Here is a 19,540-nt window from a genome sequence, read left to right as displayed (position 1 = left end):
TTCCTAACACATCTATCTCTTGCTCTGTATTACTATGTATTAATTCAGCCAGCTACTACTCTGCTGTATACATTTGCGTGATAATAAACCTAAATCTCTGCTTCAAATAGCAAACAAGAATTTCAAATTTTTGCCACCTACAACAAGGCAAAATGGCCAAGGCTAAGAAGACTCAAAGACAATGATGGACAGATGCAATTTTCAAGGACGCTCCTCTTTGGAAAGAACACAGACAGCTATTACAGGTCTCACAAAGGCTAATGTGGCAAGCAGACAATTTGTCTTATTTCTCCTGTTCTTCACAGCTCTTTCCCAGGAAGGATTTCTTGCACAGGTTATGTGTCTCATTGTTCAGGTCAGACTTTAAAGTCCTGGTAGCATTTATTTAATAGTGAGAGAACATGCGGAAATTTCCTAATGCTGTCCAACTCCAGGACAAAGACAGTGCATCTTCGTTTTGTGCCTTCATGGCACTGTCCTATTTGATCAGCGAGGCATCGCTTAAAGAATATACTGACACTTTCTAGTGTGAATATGTCAAGGTAGTCGGGTCATACACACACGAAAAGCATAAAATTAAGTGATGAAAATCTCCACGTATTTTAGGAAAAATTTTCATTCTTACACTATCAAAACTGAAATCTAAGAAGCATTTTCAATTCTTTTTAATTTCAGACACATAGATACAGGAGTGTTTCAGCACGTGGGAAAAGGAATTGAATACATTGTGTGATGTGGAGGTCTAGAACCATGATTTTTTTTTTATTAAGTTGAAATCATCTTGCACTTTAAAGCCCAAGCTTGGGGAGGATGGAAAATATAGTTCGATGTAAGCATCATTACCACTCATCATTCTTCAACAGGAGATGGAAAATAAAGTGAGGTCAAGACCCCTTTGGCAGAACAAGTCCTGTATAGGTACATTAAAAAATGCTTTCTCAGAAAATGGTAGGGTGGTAAAAACAGAATTTACAATGAGTTCTAGAACTGCCAAAATATGGCCCTTGAGCCATCCCAGGGAGGAACAGTGCCATAGTGGATATCAGTATTTTCACCTATCTGATTTTTCTTTTTCAGAAAGTCAAACCATTTTCTTCATCCTGGAACCAGAATCTCTCTTTTAACTTTGACATTGTGAAAGGAAGGTGGTTGCTAGCCCCAGCCCTGGGAGCTGAATCAAGGGAACCAAGGAGGGAAGGGAAAAGGCCACTAACTCCTGAACACATATGATTAGCAGAGGTCTGCAGTGAGCAGGAGAGATGCAGAACAGGGCTCAGGCAGCCCTCAGACAGTGAGGTAGGCCAGGACTTCTGAACTTAGTTAAGTGACAGAAAAATACAATCAAGTAGGAAAAAAATTTTTGCAAGAAATTCTTACAGCAAAATGTAAATTGAATATATTTAAATCTACTATTGTCCCAAAGTTTAGTTTTAATTTCCTTGCATGACTTTCTAATAGACAAAGATAGTAACAATAAAATCTAGAATTTTAGCCATTTACTTTACTTCTCTTTTCTTAATGTCTGGCTCTAAGAGAAATATATAAAATTATGCTTTATGTTTGATTTATCCTACTAAGATTCAGTAATTATTAAGTGGTGCCAAAAGAGAACTGGGAAGAGATAGGATGAGGCCTGTTTACAAAATGAACTATTTTTCTTCTTGTGTGTTCTTCACTGGATATTCATCCTTTTATTAATCCTTCACACATAAGCACACTCACCCAGATACATACACATATACTTCAAGATATAAAATAACAATATGAAAGACATTGTTCACTACTGATCCAAATGCTTTCAATTCAACTATATATCAAATTTAATCCTTTGGTAGGAATTTAGAAACAAAAAGGAAGAGAATGCTGTATTTTTTCAATTTTAATTTCTGAAAAATTTCTCTCTTCCTTGTAAGTCACAGTGGGGCGGGAAGGGCTTTCTCTAGGAAAACCAGGTTTTGTGTGACTGACACATACTGCATTTTTAATAGCAGAATGAAATGCATTATTCAGAACTCGGTGTTGTCCAGCTGATTCAGTTCTGCCATTGCTCTTCCACCTTCCTGTGCATCCGTTGTCTGAAGTTCAAATTCTTTTTGTGATCAATACTAGTGGCCACTATACTATTTGTTTGCCTAGGTATTTGTGTGCTAACAAACTGGCATGCTGTATTGTGTATTTTATAGTATATTTTAATGGAGCAGAAAATTATGACTCAGTATGCACTTTTGAGCTGTCTCAAAGAATATCTGAACATATCCACTAGTCTGAATTTTGACTTTTTCCTTTGATTAGTGATAATAGAATCACATTTATAGAAATAAAGTACTCTATATTATGGAATAGTGTAAATGTAAGGATTTTACCTTTTAACATCATATAGTGTCCTTTATATGGCTTCAAAAATCCTCTGTGCTCAGGGATGATACACCTAGAGATAATATTCTATTGGTATTCTAAAATTGGTGTTCTCAGTGTTAAGAATCAAACATGTATTATGGCCTAAACTATCAGATATACTGTTAAGAGCTCAAAGGCTAGATCTAGTTACATAGTCTTGATCCTTCCCAGAACAAGTTTTAGCATAGAGATAATTTGAAAAATCAGGCACAAGCAGGAAGTCAAAAAATTCTACTCCAGGGACCAGTGATATGGCTCAGTGAGCAAAGGCACTTGATACCAATTCTGGTAACTGGAGTGTGATCCCTGGGAGTGCATTGTGGAAAGAAAGAATTGACACCCTAAAGTTTCCCTCTGACTTCTACATGAGTGCCAGGTAATGAATGCATCCCAATACAATGAATAAATAAAATGTAATTTTCACAATGGGGCTTTCTATTTTAGATCTAACTTAGTTAAATGCTTCTATCTGAATAATTTTGCCTGTATCTTACCTGGCCATTATTTACTTCCTTTGTGAAAGAGGAATCATGTTAATCCCCACTGCAAAGATTCATGGGAGACTCAGATTGATTAACCTGTCTTAGCTTTGTGGGTATATTACGAAGATTTATATGAAGATATATTTTATACTTATCATTATTGCCTATGTGTTTAGTTTTTTTTTTTTTTGAGGCAGATTCCTCTGCAGCTTTGGAGGCTGTCCTGGAACTCGCTCTGTAGACCAGGCTGGCCTAGAACTCACAGAGATCCACCTGCCTCTGCCTCCCATGTGCTGGGATTAAAGGCGTGCACCACCAATGCCCGGCTGCCTATGTGTTTTTTATCTTGAACTAATGATTCCTACCCCTTTGAGGATGCTTCCAAAATGTAAGCTAAAAATAAAGAGCTGTTCCTGGTGTAGACTTTCTCCTCATTTATACATGATAATGTTCCAAATCTAAATCATATAGGAACAATATGTTAGAAGCAACTAAACAATTGAGTTAACTTCAAAACATTTAATTTGTGTAGACATGACCCTTCTACTAAAATAATATGATCTGTAAACCACTCTTAGTGTTTACAAGTAGAATTTCTGCTTATTCCTCTCTGGATGATCACTACATGTTCACAATCTGCACGATTCGTAATCAGGACAATAGTTTCTAACCCACAAGATTTCAATGACAATAAAAAGCAACATAAGCAAAATACTTAATGAAAATTTGGATGATGTTTAAAAATGAGTGTATGTAAATGGTGAGCAACAATATTAGGGAGTAATGCTGAGTAATCACAGACTAGCAACAAGCAATTGCTCTCAAAAACTACAAGTAAAAAATGAAAAAGGGAAAGACGCATTGGGAGGAGAGGATTGGGGTGGGCTAGGTGGGGTGGGAGGAGGGGTGGGAGGGAGAACTTTGGTTGGAACGTAAAATGAATTTTAAAAATTAGTTTAATGAAGAAAGTGAAAGACAAAGTTCACAGGGAATGCATTTAAATTGATTAACAGATCGTATGTAATTTTATTTTTAAAATTTCACACTCCACAGCAAATATTTTCCCTCAAAATAACTATCTGAAATTATAACTCTTTTCTTATTTTATATTTTATTGTTGTTCTTTCGGTGGCTATTTGTTTTCTTTTTTCTTTTCTTTCCTTTTGTGTTGTTGTTTGGTTGGTTGGTTTTCAAGACAGGGTTTCTCTGTGATGCTTTGGAACCTTTTCTGGAACTTGCTCAGTAGACCAGGCTGGGCTACTACTCACAGAGATCCGCCTGGCTCTGCCTCCTGAGTGCTGGGATTAAAGGTGTGCGCCATCATCACCTGCTGCCTATGTGTTTTCTAATGGAGACAGAAAGGGTGTCGATCCAGATGGGAGGGCAGGTGGGGAAGATCTTGGAGAAGCTGGGGAAGAGGAAACTGTAATCAGAATATTTTGTATAAAAAATCTACTTTCAATAAAAAGAAAGATAGAAAAAAGGTAAAAAAATGAAAGTGAAGTAGCAGTCAACACAGCTGAAAGCAGGGAAAGAAATGAGAACAAGAAGTCACAGGTGGAGGACACATAGTGTGGATAGATCGATACCGTTTGACATCAGAGGCTGCATCTGGACTCGATTCCAGCACCTTCCATTCATACACACATGCGAGTCTTAATAAGAATCTTTTTTCACCCACTGACATTACATTTTCCAGTCAGTACACACACACACACACACACACACACACACACACACACACACACACACACACGTGCACCACTCTCATAAAGTACTCCCATTCTATTCAAATTCTGTTATTGGTGTGTTTCTTGTAGTTGAACCGAACATATATGTTTAAGATATACTTAACATATATATGTGTGTGTGTGTGTGTGTGTGTGTGTGTTATGAGAATAACTAAGTATACATATGATTGTGGAACATCTGTACCCATAAAATGATAATTTTATTTTCCTGTTGATTGAATATAAAAATAAAGTAACTCAAATTATTGAGGAAATGTAGGCATTACAGATGCTCTTGGATGCAGGCACTTGCTCAACAGGAACAAAGGAGGGTGTTCTGGTTCCTCCTCAGGAAAGCCCAGATCCTCTCCAGCTGAGTGAAGAATGGATTCCTGACAAGTCAGCTGGGATAAAACCCTAGACTTCTTGGTAATACACTTGCATCACTGTATCTAGTTGAGTTTGTCACAATATCTTAATAAAATACTATCTAAATTTTCAGCAAAATGTAAAATTCATAGAAATAACTCTAACAAAATATATTTAAGGACTCTTTTCCAAACACTTGAGAATCTTACTGAAAATGCTGTTAGTAAAAATTGTTGGAAAATAATCCTTCCAAACAGATTTTTTTTTACAAAAGTAACAAAATTGTCAAGGGTACTATTTTGGAGTTCAGAAAAAAATAATCAAAGGCTTTCAGATACCTGGTGTCACATCTTTATAACTCCTTGATAGCATTGAAAAGAAGCAGCTGACACTTGGAGTCCAACCTGGAGCCAAATGGCCAAGAGATGAAGAGTGCTAGTGTTCCTTCAGAAACCTCAGTCTCAATGTGTCCTAGCTAATGGTTCCTAACAGAAAATGGGTAAGACCTCATTCACAAAACTGTATTTGATCCAAGCTGTCATATTTTAAGTGAAAAAAGTTACTGCACCAAAGACGATTGTTAGAAATAAGTACATTTTGCAAATAAGTCTTTAACTCATCAGGTATTTGATCAAGTGGATGGTAGTTGAGGCAAAGAATAGACTGACCAAATGCTTCAATAGAAAACTCAACATGGAGCTAGCCATAGCTCTTCACCAGTTCTGATATACCTGGGAATCCAAAATCCACATAGATGCAAAGGTCTCTATCAGTGCCCAGGAAATACCCAAGCATGCTCCAGTTCAGAGGTTCAGTGCAAGTAGAAAATGAAGGCTATGGCAGAGACCTTCTGGAAAAACATATGAGTTAATTGAGCAGAGACTTAGATAGCCTTACATACTGAAGAATATAAATAGTATAGAATCCATTCAGTAAATCGAGTTAACAACAACCACCATAACAAGAAGACAATGTAATTTCTAAAGTGGCTACATGTTTTACATGTTAAGGTTTCCATAATTGTGTACCACATAGAAGTAGAAATATGGCTCATAGGCAAGAAAAAAATCAATCAACGAAGTTTTTCAGATAGCCAGATGTTCTAAAATATCTAAGGCAGTGATCAAAGGTGTAATGTTGGGGATTTACACTTCCTAATATGAAAACTTACTAAAATCCAGAATAATCAGTGCCAGCAGAATATTGGTATACATGAAATGTAATATGGGTATAGAGACAGAGACATAGACAACTATTCATCTTTTGTTGATCACACTGCATAACAGTTAAGTAGAAAGGGAATGGTTTGCTAAATGATGTTAGTTCCATTATACCCTATAAAATAAGCAACTTTAACTTCATGTCTATTTAAAAAGTAAATATGGAGTTGAATCATAGGCCTAAAAGTAAAAGCTAAGTAATCAAACTTCAATATTCTTTTGAGAGAGGCAATGATTCTTACCTCATAAAAGATTTTTAATAATTTAAAAAATTGTTGACAAATACAAAGTGTATTCAGGGTAATACTAGTAGAACTATCATGATGCAATAATACATATATGTAATATATGTATATATGTATATCATACATGTATGTGATATATATATATATATATATATATATATATATATATATATTATATAAACCATTTCAGAATATATAGAACTTCTAAAATAAGAACAAAAATCTGATATAGCATAATTTACAAAGGTCAAAATTTGAATAGATTTTGCCTATTCAAAAATTATATGGAAATGGTTGATCAGTGCTAAAAGTTGCTTGACATCATAAAATTTCCAACTTTTCATGGGAACTCTAATTTAAACACATATATCTAAAAATTTAAATGTCGAATCAGAAAGAAAATGGAACATTTGCACTTGTGTCGGGGTTAGCTCACTTTGTGTGATGATTCCCAACTCCATTCAGTTAGAATTTCATAGTTTTGTTTTTCTTCATAGGTGAAGACTGTTCCATTGTGTGATGTACCATATCGTCACTAGTCTCTCATCAGTTGATTGACATCTAGGCTGTTTCCATTTCCTGGCTATTACAAATACAGCTGTAGTAAACACAGATAAACAGGGATCTCTATAGTAAGATATTCAGTCCTTTGGGAATATGCCCAGGTATAATATGTCAGATCTGTTTTAGCTTCGTGAGATACATCCAAACTGATATCCACAGTGACCACACAAGTTTGCATTCTCCTGCTTGCAGAAGTTAGTTTTGAATCTTAGCATATGTGTGTTTCATTTGGAACATCCACAGAGATCAGGGAGTGAGAGCCTGTCTCTTTCCAAGGAGACAGAATGGGTGGCATAAAGGGTCAAAGTGAGTACTGGAACAGGATGGGTTAAGAGGGGTGGGGTGGTAGGACAGGGAAGACAGAACAGTATGGAGAAAGAATTAGAGTTGTTAGGGACATCACATCAGTGACAAAAAGCCTAATGGCTCTAGTTTTGCTTACAGTTGCTAGGATAGGACGGATACAGTATGAAAGACATACATACAGATGCATGCCCTTTTCTGTTCTTTGTGTTGACTTTTGCACTGTTCTCTTGAGTCTGTCATACAGTTTTGTATCTGAGATCAGCCAGGAAAATAGCCTTGCTACAAGTCTTAAAGTATTAAGAGAAAAACAAGTCTTATGAGAAAAGTATTAAGAGGAAAAGTGTAAGAATTCACATTCACACAAATATAAGAAAAACTGGAAAAATTAAGTTGTTTAATAGGGGAGAAATACCAGTACCATAGTTACCTCACTCATGTAGTGTATCTGGAAGAGGGTGGGGCCTCCTCCATCAACTTCTGGAGGGTTGGTAGAAAGTGTTGCCTATGAGCAACCTTCTGCCTCTATGGCACAGAACCAAGCATGCAGGAAGGGCATCAGGCTGCTGTGGCCAGGCCAGGCTTCCAACAGGGAAGAGAAAGAAGGCAGATGAGAAATAGAGCAGTAGGCAGAGACTGGAAACTGCTAGAAACTGGGAGCTGCTGGATAAGCCCCGCCTTCCCACTTGTCTGTGACCACTGAAATCCTCTGAGGGTGGTTACTTCATGGGCTCCTGCTATGCTCCCTTGCACACACACATGCTTTGCTCTTTCACCAACTCTGACCTGCACACTGGCACTCACTCTAGTTGGGAGCAGAGAAGCCTAATTAACTAAGCATCACTGAGCAGAAAAATAAGAATGACATCATTGATAGAATCAATCCCTCTTTTTCCTCCCTCTCTCTCTTTTCCTTCCTTCCTTCTTTCCTTCTTTCTTTCCTTCCTTCCTTCCCTCCTTCCTTCCTTCCTTCCTTCCTTCCTTCCTTCCTTCCTTCCTTCCTTCCTTCCTTCCTTCCTTCCCATTTTCTTTATTCTTTCCCCTTTCCTTTTTGCAGTTCTATGGGTGAACCAAGACTGTGTGCATGCTGGGTAAGTAATCTACCATAGACCCCCACACCCAGCCTCAGTCCAGATAACATCTAGTGAAGTGTTAGTAGCAAATGAAACCAAGATATCCTCTGTACCCTTAGCAAATTTTTATGTTGTTTTTTTGTGTGTTGCTATTAACTATAGAAAATTTGATGTGTTTCTTATGATTTATTCATCTGTAAAATTTATGTTTTGTAGTCTAACATATCTTTCTTTGGGTTTTGTACTTTATATGCTTTGCTCACACCTCAGTTAGTAGTTTATGTTCCTGTATGATACGGAGAATGATCTAATAGCTGTCCTTTTGGTTTTGAATGAGTTCATTAAGTGCATAGCAAGCAAAATTGAAAACACAAATGGTGAGTACCAAATAGAGAAAATGTTCAAATAAACAACAAAATATCATCAAAGTGAGAATTCACAGCAGCCAACAGAAATAGCCAATTGAAGAAGCCAGCAAGAGCCCCTTATGTAGAGTCCCGGATGGGGCAGAGTGTTGCCTTCAATGAGGCTCCCAAGGAAAAGAACAGGTAGCAGCAGAAGATAGATAACAGCATCAGGTGTGGGTATTGCGTTCATCCCTGAGATGACTGGGAAGAGGCAAACAGAGCACTCTCCACGCATGAGCTTCTGGCTTCTCTCCCACCAAAGGCATTTTTTAAAGCATGGGATAAACTAATAGCACATCCTCTTAGAAATGATTTACCTTCTAGCTGTTCTCGTAGACACAATGTTTTAAACTCTTAGCTGCTTGCTGCTTTCCTTTTTCTTACTACAGATTTACGAGGGAAGCCTGCCTCAAGACAGGGAGTTTTGAGGACATTTGGAAAAAAAACACATGGGTCTGAAATGGTGGAGGCAACCCCACTTGCAGAGCCAGTTCCTCCGTTAGCTGCAACAGCACATGAAAACGCACCAATATGAAGCACGTTGCATCTCATTATATTCCTCTCTGCTATGTGCACAGGAGATGCTTTGGTGTGTTATGTTGCTGACACATTTCAAGGCCAAGATATTCATTCTCCCAGCTTTGGGAATGTTTATTGTTGGCAACTTGCAACTGTGTCCCTGCCTGAGAATTGCTTTCAGCTGCAGAAAACGGCCTTGCCCTTGTCACCAGGGAATCACACCTCCAGTAGCTGTTTGATGTAGGAGTACAAAGGCCTGGCCCATTGGCTTCAATTGGGAGTAATTCTGTAGGGGCATCCACACCTGAAAAATCTCAGGGGGACTGGATTTGTTGGTTGTTGGAGCTGTGCTCTGCTTCACTTGCACCTTCTTCCCATGACTGTTTCAGTTATAGACATAGTGCCCTCTAAATATCAGATGCACACAAATGTCAGGTAGGTTAAGAAAAATGGCCTTCCCCGTAGGCCTGTTTTTATGATTAGCCTCCATGTTATCAGACAGAAAAGACAATTCCCATTTTCCCATGTGCTAGCTCACATCTAGCTAATACTCAATGGGTGTTTCCATTGGCTTTGTCTTCATGATATATTACTCTCTCAATAGCTTTTGAGATAGGTAACCCCATATTTCAGTGATGTTAAGATCAGTTAATTATGTAACACTTCATCAATTTGTACCAGCTATTAGGGATGAAAAAGAAATGATTATATAAGCACAGCATAACAACATTCTTATTATGGTGGTTTTTTAATCTGTGATTCTTTTTTTTTGATCAAACACTTATCAATTGACAATGTAAGAAAATCTTCTGAATGTGTTTGCCTCCTAGCATTTAGAAATATTCATTTCCATTCATAATTCAGTCTCAGGACTTTTATTAATTTTCTTCTTTCTGATTACTACCCAAACTCAAAGTATTATTTGATCTTTTAAATTATGTGTAATGCTTTATAGGCAAAATAAAGACAATAGTTATTTCTCTGCCTTGAGTTCTGGTCAAAACTCTATGTAAATTATTTATTATGTTTTTATATACAAATTTCAAAGATGTATCTAAACTATAAGCAGTTGTTGTATTTTTCTACACTGATACAATGTGTTCACCATTTGAAGCCATGCTTCCCTGAAATTTGAACACTTAGGAAAAGTCAACAGGAAGTTGAACAAAATGACCAAGGACAGTGATTGCTCTTCACAATGTTTTACTCAGCCACAACTACCCATCTAATCCTGGGCAATCACACTGGGTACCTTAAGATTTCTTTCCATTTTGTGTTTCCTATAGTTGCCTTTCCTGGCGCCTGTTTGTCACACTCCTCCCCTCCCTGTGCACAGGCATGTCTCATTTCAGTGGGGGATTATTGTGTAACTATTTTGAGGACATTTAAAATAAGGATTAGGAATTGACATTGAAGTTAAATCATTTTGCTGAATGATATAATGTAAATGATGGGATGAAGCCACATTTGAGTTAATAGGTTCTTCTGTGTATGGTTGTTTCCACATGTTTGAGCACTATCAGATACATCAAAATGTCCACACCGATGACAGGTGGGTGTCAAGATTCAATGAACATCACTGTTGGATACATCTTGATTTCCAAAAGTTATAATGTGAAAACCTTTTTTAGGGGAAATGAAATGTGGTGCTGTTAGTATGAGACAAAGATTGGAGAGGTAAAGACCTATTGGCCCAGTCAGTGATAGGGCTGATGTCAGAACCAAGGTGAATAGACTGTCAGGTCAAATCTATAATGCCTGATGCCAATATATCCAATCAGTAAATGAATTAATTCATCAATCAGTTACTATGGACTTGATTGAAACTGTTATATTTATATTCAAGTCCTGTACTGTCAAATTACAAGTGGAATCTGGAGAACTAGACCTTGGACTTTAGTGTGGTGATAAAGAGGGGAACAAAGGGTGGTAAGTTAAATACAGCATTTGAGACATTAAGAAATGAAGGCAAGATCAAAACAACTGGGTACGCTAAATAGGATTTTGTGGAAGAAGGGATACTGAAGGATATTTGCAATTCTGTGTATAGATTTTATTTGAAGCTATGAAGATTATCATATTCACCCAAAAACTTTATAGGTCAGCAGACTTCTATTAGTATTTTTAAGGAAACATTGGTCATATCTGACATAGGAAAAAAAATCATAAGATGAGACTCATGTGAATTCACCCCTGAGAATTTAAAAGGGAGCCGTGGCAGCAAGAGATGCATGGACAGGAGTCCTGAGGCAATGGCTGGTCTCAAGCTGCGGCAGATTATATTACTGGCATTAATCAGGCCTCCGTATCAGATGCCTTCCTTGCACACTGCTTAAGGCCATGAAGCTTTATTTAGAAAATGTAGATTTGCATTTAGTTGGTAGATTTATTTATTTATTATTCATTTCGAATCCTTGTAAGTACAGGGACATGGGCTGTTAGTAGAACTGGTTTTGCTATTTTCGTGTGTACCTTTTAGCAGTGATTTTTACATGCACATGTACATATATGTATGTACATTTTAGTAGTAAATATACATATGCACACCAGGTAATGATAGAGCTGACATTTGAACGTAGACTGGTCTGGAGCAAAAATCAATGCTTTCATATCCTATGAATACTGATTTCAATAAATACATAAATTATTAATCAATTGCTATATACACTTATGTAAAGTTTTATGATTCTCAACATTTTAATAAAAACATCTCTAGTCATCTATTCCCATCTCCATTCATATCTTTGGATCCAGAATCAATTTAGACAATTCCTAGATAAAACATTTTAATAATATTTATCAGGAAACCTTTGCATCATCAAGAGTATTATGATGAAAAAAATGTACCATACAGGATCTGTGTAAGACCTATAGTAACAAGCAATGCTGAATGTATTATAATGTGAAAATTTGTTTTTAAAGAGTATCATTAGTTACTATTATCTGTACATCACAGACACTAGAATACAAATTAATAAAAACAATGATTTTAACCTATCTGTTTATGAATAAATTTACTGAAATATAAAGTAGCTATCCAATAAATCACAATTATTTCCTTCAACCTGTAGCAGGTTACACTCACTCTGTTTTCTGTACTATGGACACTGTCTAAATCTGTTGTAATTTAGAAGGCAGTTTAATGAACAGACAGTACTGGCAAGTACTGGTTAACTTGAAGCAAAATGATATTCAATTCCAACTATGCTTAAAGAGAAAAAATGTACTTAACTATACCTTTTTGAAGAATTTAAAATTTCTTGTTCTGCCCAAATTGTCCAGGAATCTAACATTATCATTTACAAATAAAATCTGACACAATCATGAATAAAGTTACTCTCTAAAAGTAATGTGATGGTGATTTCCTGAAGATTGCATAGTGACCCTACCTTCCCTGTCAGGTAACTTGTTGAGGAAAAAGGCCACTTCCACCTTTTTTTTTTTTTTTAAGTCAACACATCTTAAAACTGAGGAAAATGTCACCACCAACCGATTTAACAATCAAATCATTTGGCAAAGGAATTTTTCTAATGCTCTTCAACTACACTCAGTAGCAATGAATAATTTCTAGAGGTTCAAGAAACACCCGAACCTTTCAATGTTATCCTCACATTAGACCCAATTACAAACATGGCGGGGGCATGGGCGGGGGCTCTTCTTCATCAGTTCATAGTCCATGGCCAATAAAAATCAAGATACAGTGGGACATACATGCAGGACAATGTGCAAGAAAGTACCATCCTCCTGATAATAGGAAGTAAGATGTCTAGATAGTAATGAAAGCACTTCTGTAGAATCTATTGATAAGGAAAACTCAAACTGAGCACAAGAGCCTCTTCTTAGCTTATTGAGGCAGAACAGATGAGATAGTGTATAGATTTGAGGTATTTTAATATCTAGATTTTAACTGAAAATTTATCCATATTAATGGGCTCACCATAGGATTTCCACATGTGCATCCAGTGAGTGTTTGTCACGTCTATGTAGCCTTCTTTCATTTTTGCCCTCACCTCTTCTAGCATCCTTTCCATTCCTATGTAATTATTATTCTAATTTGAGTTTTCATTCATTTTTTGGGTTGTTTCTACATATGAAAGAGAGCATGTAATAGTTGTTTTTCTTTGAGTTAGTATTATTCTTCCTGTATATTTATTTGTAGAAAATGGCAGGATTTCATTCTCCTTGCTGGTTAAATAATACTCTGTGTGTGTGTGTGTGTGTGTGTGTGTGTGTGTGTGTGTGTGTGTGTGTGTGTGTGTGTGTTTCTTCTGTGTATCTCTTGATGAACATCATGTCTGATTCCATATCTGAGCTTTTGTGACGAGTGCTCCAGTAAACATGGTTGTATACATAAGTGCATGAGAGAGCTGCAATGAGTGATGCTAAAATGCAGAGGGGAACAAAGCACACCAAGCTCAAAGACTAAATGCTCAGAGGGACTGATTCCTGCGACCATGGATGAGGTTGACCTCAGGTGGATTCATAATATTGAAAGCAGTTACCTACTGGGTTCCCATCACCTTAGGCTTAGCACAACACTGGACACAATGAACAAAGAACTCTGGTTTCTTGTCCCCAGGTTCATGCAGGCAGTCTTGAGCAACATCGCAGCTCCAGCTACTGACTCATTCCCAGAGCGCATGGTCTAGAAAGATCATTAGGATTTCCTTGCCCAGGAGTAGTCACACTGCATTCACATACTCTGTCATCTGAAAGGAATTTTGTCCACCTCCAATTTTGACTCTATTATGTTCAGTCTTGAAGGACATGGTGTTGAATTTGTGGAGAGAGGCTTTAGAGATCATGATCAAGCTCTGTGTACAGACAGAGCACAGGGCACAGGTCAGGTTCTCCTGTTGTGCAGGCCATGTCTATAGTAGACAAGGGAGGACTAAGGCAACTAGTAATGCTGTCACCATCTATCTACACAGGCCTCATGATTAAACACTTTTATGTTTCTGATTTAAATTAAATAAATTAAACCAAGTGTCTATTAAACATCCACACATGATTTTAAAATGAGAATGCGCTTTAAATCCTTCATGATCACTGCTCAGGTTAACCAATATTTTTTTTGTGTGTGTGGTAACCGCTTGCTTAGCAGTTTAAAGAACCTGCAAAATTAATTTTATGTAGTCACTGTAATATTTTACATTTCCACCAAAAATTACACACGTGGTCTTTTTTCATGTTTTCATAGGAATTGGTAGCATCACTTAATATTATTCAATTAATTATGAACAATAATTGTCATTGCAGTTGAAACTTGTAATACTTTATGACTAAGATATTTAGGAACCTTTTATGTACCTGCTGGACAGTCTTCCTATTGACCTGTGTGTTGATGTCTTTTACTTGTCACCAATTCCCTTATTTATTCTTTTCCTTTACAGATTTGTAAGTTATTTAACTATTTGTTGGGTCATGATTTATAAATACACACATACTTTAATTTTACTGTCTTTTGGTATTTCTCCATATTTCATGGTGAAAGGTTTTAATTTGATGAAGTTGTCAATCAATCATTTTCCTTAAATTTTGTATGCTGGGTGTTATTGACTCTATACTGAAGAAATGTGACAAATCTATCTCAGCCCACTTGCCAAGTCAAGTCATCATCAATACTGGTAAATCACATTGGTAGTATGTACCCTTGATATCATGTGAAAGCTTAATTCACTTTTGCTGTTCTCTCCTTGACAATATCCATCCCTCCCCTCTTACCATGACTAAAATGCCAGATAAAATCTAATCCAAGGGGCAGTAAACAAAATATCTGTCAAGGTTATCTAACTTTAAGAAATAGAAACCTAAAGAGCAGCAGCTTGGCATATTGGATAAGATTGTGAAATACAGAAAGCACTTAGGTAAAACAAGAACTTGGAGAAAATCTGAACTGTAATTAATAATAATTTATTCAAATTATTTCATTAGCTCTGGCAGGTATACGTGCCAGTATAACAATCATGATTGAAGATACCAAGATGGAAGCTATGAAAACCCTTTGTATTGTCTTCACAATATATCTGTACCTAAGTATTTTCTAAGATGAAGTTTATTAGAAAACACATATTTTTCATCTCTATCCACTGAAAATGCTCCAGAAAAAGCAAGCCAGCAGCAATGACTGTCTCAGAACCAGTGGGAAATGGCTTAGAGCCTTAAAATAATGTTCTCTGTGTTTTTTTTTTTTTTTGCTCAATACTGGAATTGTCTGCAAATTCAACATTTTAAATTTAAGTAAGGTGAACAAATATAAAGCAGTGATACCATTTAGCGTGTGCTGCCTTTTATGACTAGACTTTAGTTGTGCCTGGGTGTGGCCAGACCAGGATTTTCTGCATACTAAACATCATAGTCAACTAACCCATAACAGCAATCCAGTTCTCAAAGAAGAGGGGATACCAACCAATACCTCTCCAGGTCAGTGACTTATGTGAATCCAGATGTAGTTCAGCTGCAATCTATTGTCACAATAACATATAAAACTTTTATAACTAGAGGAGCATTGTGGCCCATTTATTCTGTTGGGTATTTATGCTGGTAAACACTTTTTAGTAAAAGAGATTTAAAAAGTAGTATTTTCCTTTCTATTCTGCAGGTGATATATCGTTTGTTTCTATACGTGAAATATCAAAAAAAAAAAAAACACATAAACTGTCCTGTCAAAGTAAATGGAGATAGCGTCAAAAGCAAGGCAGAAACACTGTGTTGTGCTTTTCTGCTGTTGTTGTAGCAATATATTGATGTGTGCACCATGACCAGGACCATGTTTGCTGAGTACCAGAGTCAATAGCTGCTCAGCATCCTGGGTAAATTCCCATCATTACATCTCACCAACTTCTTCACATAGGCAGCATCCTCTCCTTTCTGTTCACTTCTGCTTGGCAATCAATTTAGGGATTTTGAAATGTATGCAGAGGCAGAGATGGTATATCGATCCCTAAAATTCATGTATCATCAATGGTAGCTAATGATTGCTACCTATAACTCCTGCTGCAATGGACACAAAGAATACCTATTGGCTGATTTTCTATTTTTTGAGTGAGTGGATTGGGAGGTATTTTCAGTTTTAAGGAATCAATCGAGTATTTCAACCAACGAGGGCAGGAAAATTATGTAAGATGCTTTCCAGTGGTTTGAGTATCAAGAAAATCTTATGTTAAAAGAGGCATTAAGTTTCACATTATCAACTATTATAAGGAAGAATCTTCTCTATGCTTGTTCTTTTACACTTAATGCCCAAACTTATCTCCTTTTCTCTCCCAACCCTGTCTCTTCATCTTTCTCCATAGTATTATTTTGCCTTATAATATTTGTGTTCAAAATACAATACTTTTCTTCAAGCAAGCAAGAATGGAAACAAATCTGCCTGTGGCACCCAGCATGTGCTTTCAATTCCAGACATGCCTTTTGCATGTGGTTTTTCGTATGTAATGATGACTCTGAGGTCAGACCCATCAGGTTTCCTATTTCTCAAATCACTGAACTAACAAACTGCAGCCTCTCACTTAGCATGTTGGTCAAAACAACACTGTGTTTCTGCTCTGCCTTTTCAATAAGCGCGTGCTTTCCCTTTGCACTCCATGGAAATGAAAAACACGTTTCTCTACCAAACCACTACCCTATATCAAGCAGACACACACATCATGGTCCAGTGTGGTTACTATCTTTATATTATAAGACAACCCTACAACTGATGATTGGATAAACCAAAATAGAGAATAAACTTGCACAATAAGAGAGGTTTGATAAGTCTGTAGATTTTGACATAGTTTGGGATTTGGGGTTTACATATGTAATGATTTCATATTCCAAATTCTTTGACTAAGCACTTTTATACTTTTAAAATGCTAATGTATTAGTTCAAATTCTATTCTCAGATTGGAAATCTTCAATTATGCATAGCATTTTAATTTCCTAAATGTTTAATGTATACACATTAACAAACAAAACTCCAGCAATAACAAAGTGACCCCCACAAACTCTACAAATACTTGTCCCACTGAATTGGAAATTGAGATTACTGTCTGGGCATTGGAGTCTCATGAAACCATCAGTCAGATAAGCACACTGAGTAGGACCAGCCTGAAGTTTAATTGATACAATGTGAAGGCAAAGTAAAATAATAAGCCCAGAATCCAGGAGCTTATTCAGGAAAGCTTTTAGATTTTTCAGGATGTGACAAAAATATTTAGTAATTGGTGACTAATGTCGGACATTTTGGAATTTCCTAACAATGAAAAATGTCAACCAACCTGAGCCTCATTAAAGGCCAAGGGGATATGGACGTGATTGTGGATGAGGGAGTTTTAACTTTTTATGCAGTGAGTGTTTAGCCTACATAGACACGAATGCACTCTGTGTGTGTGTGTGTGTGTGTGTGTGTGTGTGTGTGTGTGAAGCCTTTAGAGGTCAGAAGAAGGCTTCAGAGCTTCTGGTGCCAGAGTTATTGATGGTTGTGAGCCACCATGTGAGTGCTGAGAATTGAACTTGGGTCCTCCATAACAGCAACAGATGCTCTCAACAGCTAAGCCAACTGTTCCACTCAGATCAGGGATTTTTAAAGACCAAGTGGTCTCAAAAATAGCTCTAAAAATTACCAGCAGTATGAATATTTTCTTGTTGTTTAAGCACCCATGCCTACTTTATTTCAGCCTCCCTTTCCTTTTTTGGTGATAAAATTTAAAGTTTAAGTTTCTATTGTATCATATGAATAATGAGTTATGAAATGACTACAACAAGAATATTAACATCACAAAAACTAGATATGAAACTCAAATATTAACTATTGAAATTTTATTTTCAGTGTTTGGTGCAAGACAAACATCCTCATATATATGAAAATCAATTTCAGCCCATCAGATGTGTTGAAAGAATTGGTTTTACTATGTAGAAATAATTGTTACAATTTCATTATCATTAAATTCAATATGGAAGAGCACTGGGGCAACTTGCCTCCAAGGTTTATATGCAGGTCTCAAAGGAGACATATTCACTTCAGTTTTCTGTCATGATAATAATGATGTCTCCTTATATGAATTAATCCCAGAAAATTCACCATCAGTGCATGACTTCCCACTACTCAATACCTAGGTATTTATGTTGCTGAATTTCTAGTTTGAAATTCCATAGCTGGTTTCTGTTGTCTTGGATAATCCCTATGTATATACTCATATTGTCAAATTTTCTGCCTTCAACTATATAAGCATAATGATTAAATCATAAATTATATTTGCTGACAATGCCTCTAGAAAAATGTGTTAAATGAATATCTGCCTTCTTGTACTTTGTTCTGTTGAAGTTACCCAATATTCTGGAATCAACTCTAAAATTACTTCTTAAATTATAAATGATTACTTCTTTATATGACGTTTGTATTTTAGGCAAGATTTATGTTACTATGGGCTAGGGATACATCTCAGATACAAACACTTGCCTAACATGCTCATCTTCACCTCTCAGCACTCAAAAATAGTAATGATAATAATTTTTTTGTATTTATTCAGCGATCTTCCTTATTACAAATCCTGACTTCAAACTGGGTTTGTTATTGTCTCCCCTCCCAAAATATGGATTTCTAAAAGGTAAAAAAAGGATAAAGTTTCATAATTGATCTTCACTTCATTGTCTTTGAAACAAAACATTATGCATATGTGCTCCTCCTATTGTAAGATTTTTACTTAATTTTGGAGTGCAAGTTTACATTCTCTCACTGTTTGTGTCACTGGAGATTTCCCTTCATGACCACCCTTTTGCATGCAAATACCTTCAAAGCATAAGGGCACACTTCACAACCATCATGTTCTCTGGGTAATAGATTATTGTGTTTTGAAAGTTTGTGCTCTTAAAGAATTTCATACTTGCATATGTGTTTTATAAATCCACCCCCTTTCACCACCATCTAGGTCTTTCTATTCCCACTACTTTCTCTTCCAGCTTCATGAGTTCATGTGGTCATTTTAAGTGTTTCAGCCACTGTCCATATAGTGCTGCCTGTGTGTGCATGGCTGTAGACTATCTACCGAGAATTGGTAGTAGTCTCTTAGGGGCTTCATTCCCTTAGCAGCCATCTATCCCAATAGCGCCTTCCTAGGGATTATTTATATTCTTAAATTAGTTATTCTCTAACACTCTGTAGAATTAGGCTTCAGGCTGGCCCCAAAGCTGCTGGATGTAGCACTTTGGGCATCATACATGCTCAGGCCCATTTCTGACATTGCAATCAACA

At 36.6% G+C, this 19,540-nt stretch overlaps 2 long non-coding RNA genes across 2 annotated transcripts in view; both read left to right on the top strand.

Annotated features, from left to right (window-relative positions):
* Positions 1 to 19,540, top strand: part of LOC113831299 — a 99,518-nt gene that overhangs the window by 35,852 nt on the left and 44,126 nt on the right. The gene's annotated exons all lie outside the window — the stretch shown is intronic.
* The window catches only part of LOC118239505, a 45,429-nt gene continuing 30,002 nt past the window's right edge, over positions 4,114 to 19,540 (top strand). The window contains exons 1-2 of the long non-coding RNA XR_004771873.1: positions 4,114 to 5,477; positions 6,941 to 18,896. This is a non-coding gene — a long non-coding RNA (uncharacterized LOC118239505). The remainder of the gene's footprint in view (positions 5,478 to 6,940; positions 18,897 to 19,540) is intronic.

Source organism: Cricetulus griseus (genome assembly GCF_003668045.3).
Source record: "Cricetulus griseus strain 17A/GY chromosome 1 unlocalized genomic scaffold, alternate assembly CriGri-PICRH-1.0 chr1_0, whole genome shotgun sequence".
NCBI lineage: Eukaryota > Metazoa > Chordata > Mammalia > Rodentia > Cricetidae > Cricetulus > Cricetulus griseus.
This window is presented reverse-complemented; position numbering and strand designations above follow the sequence as displayed.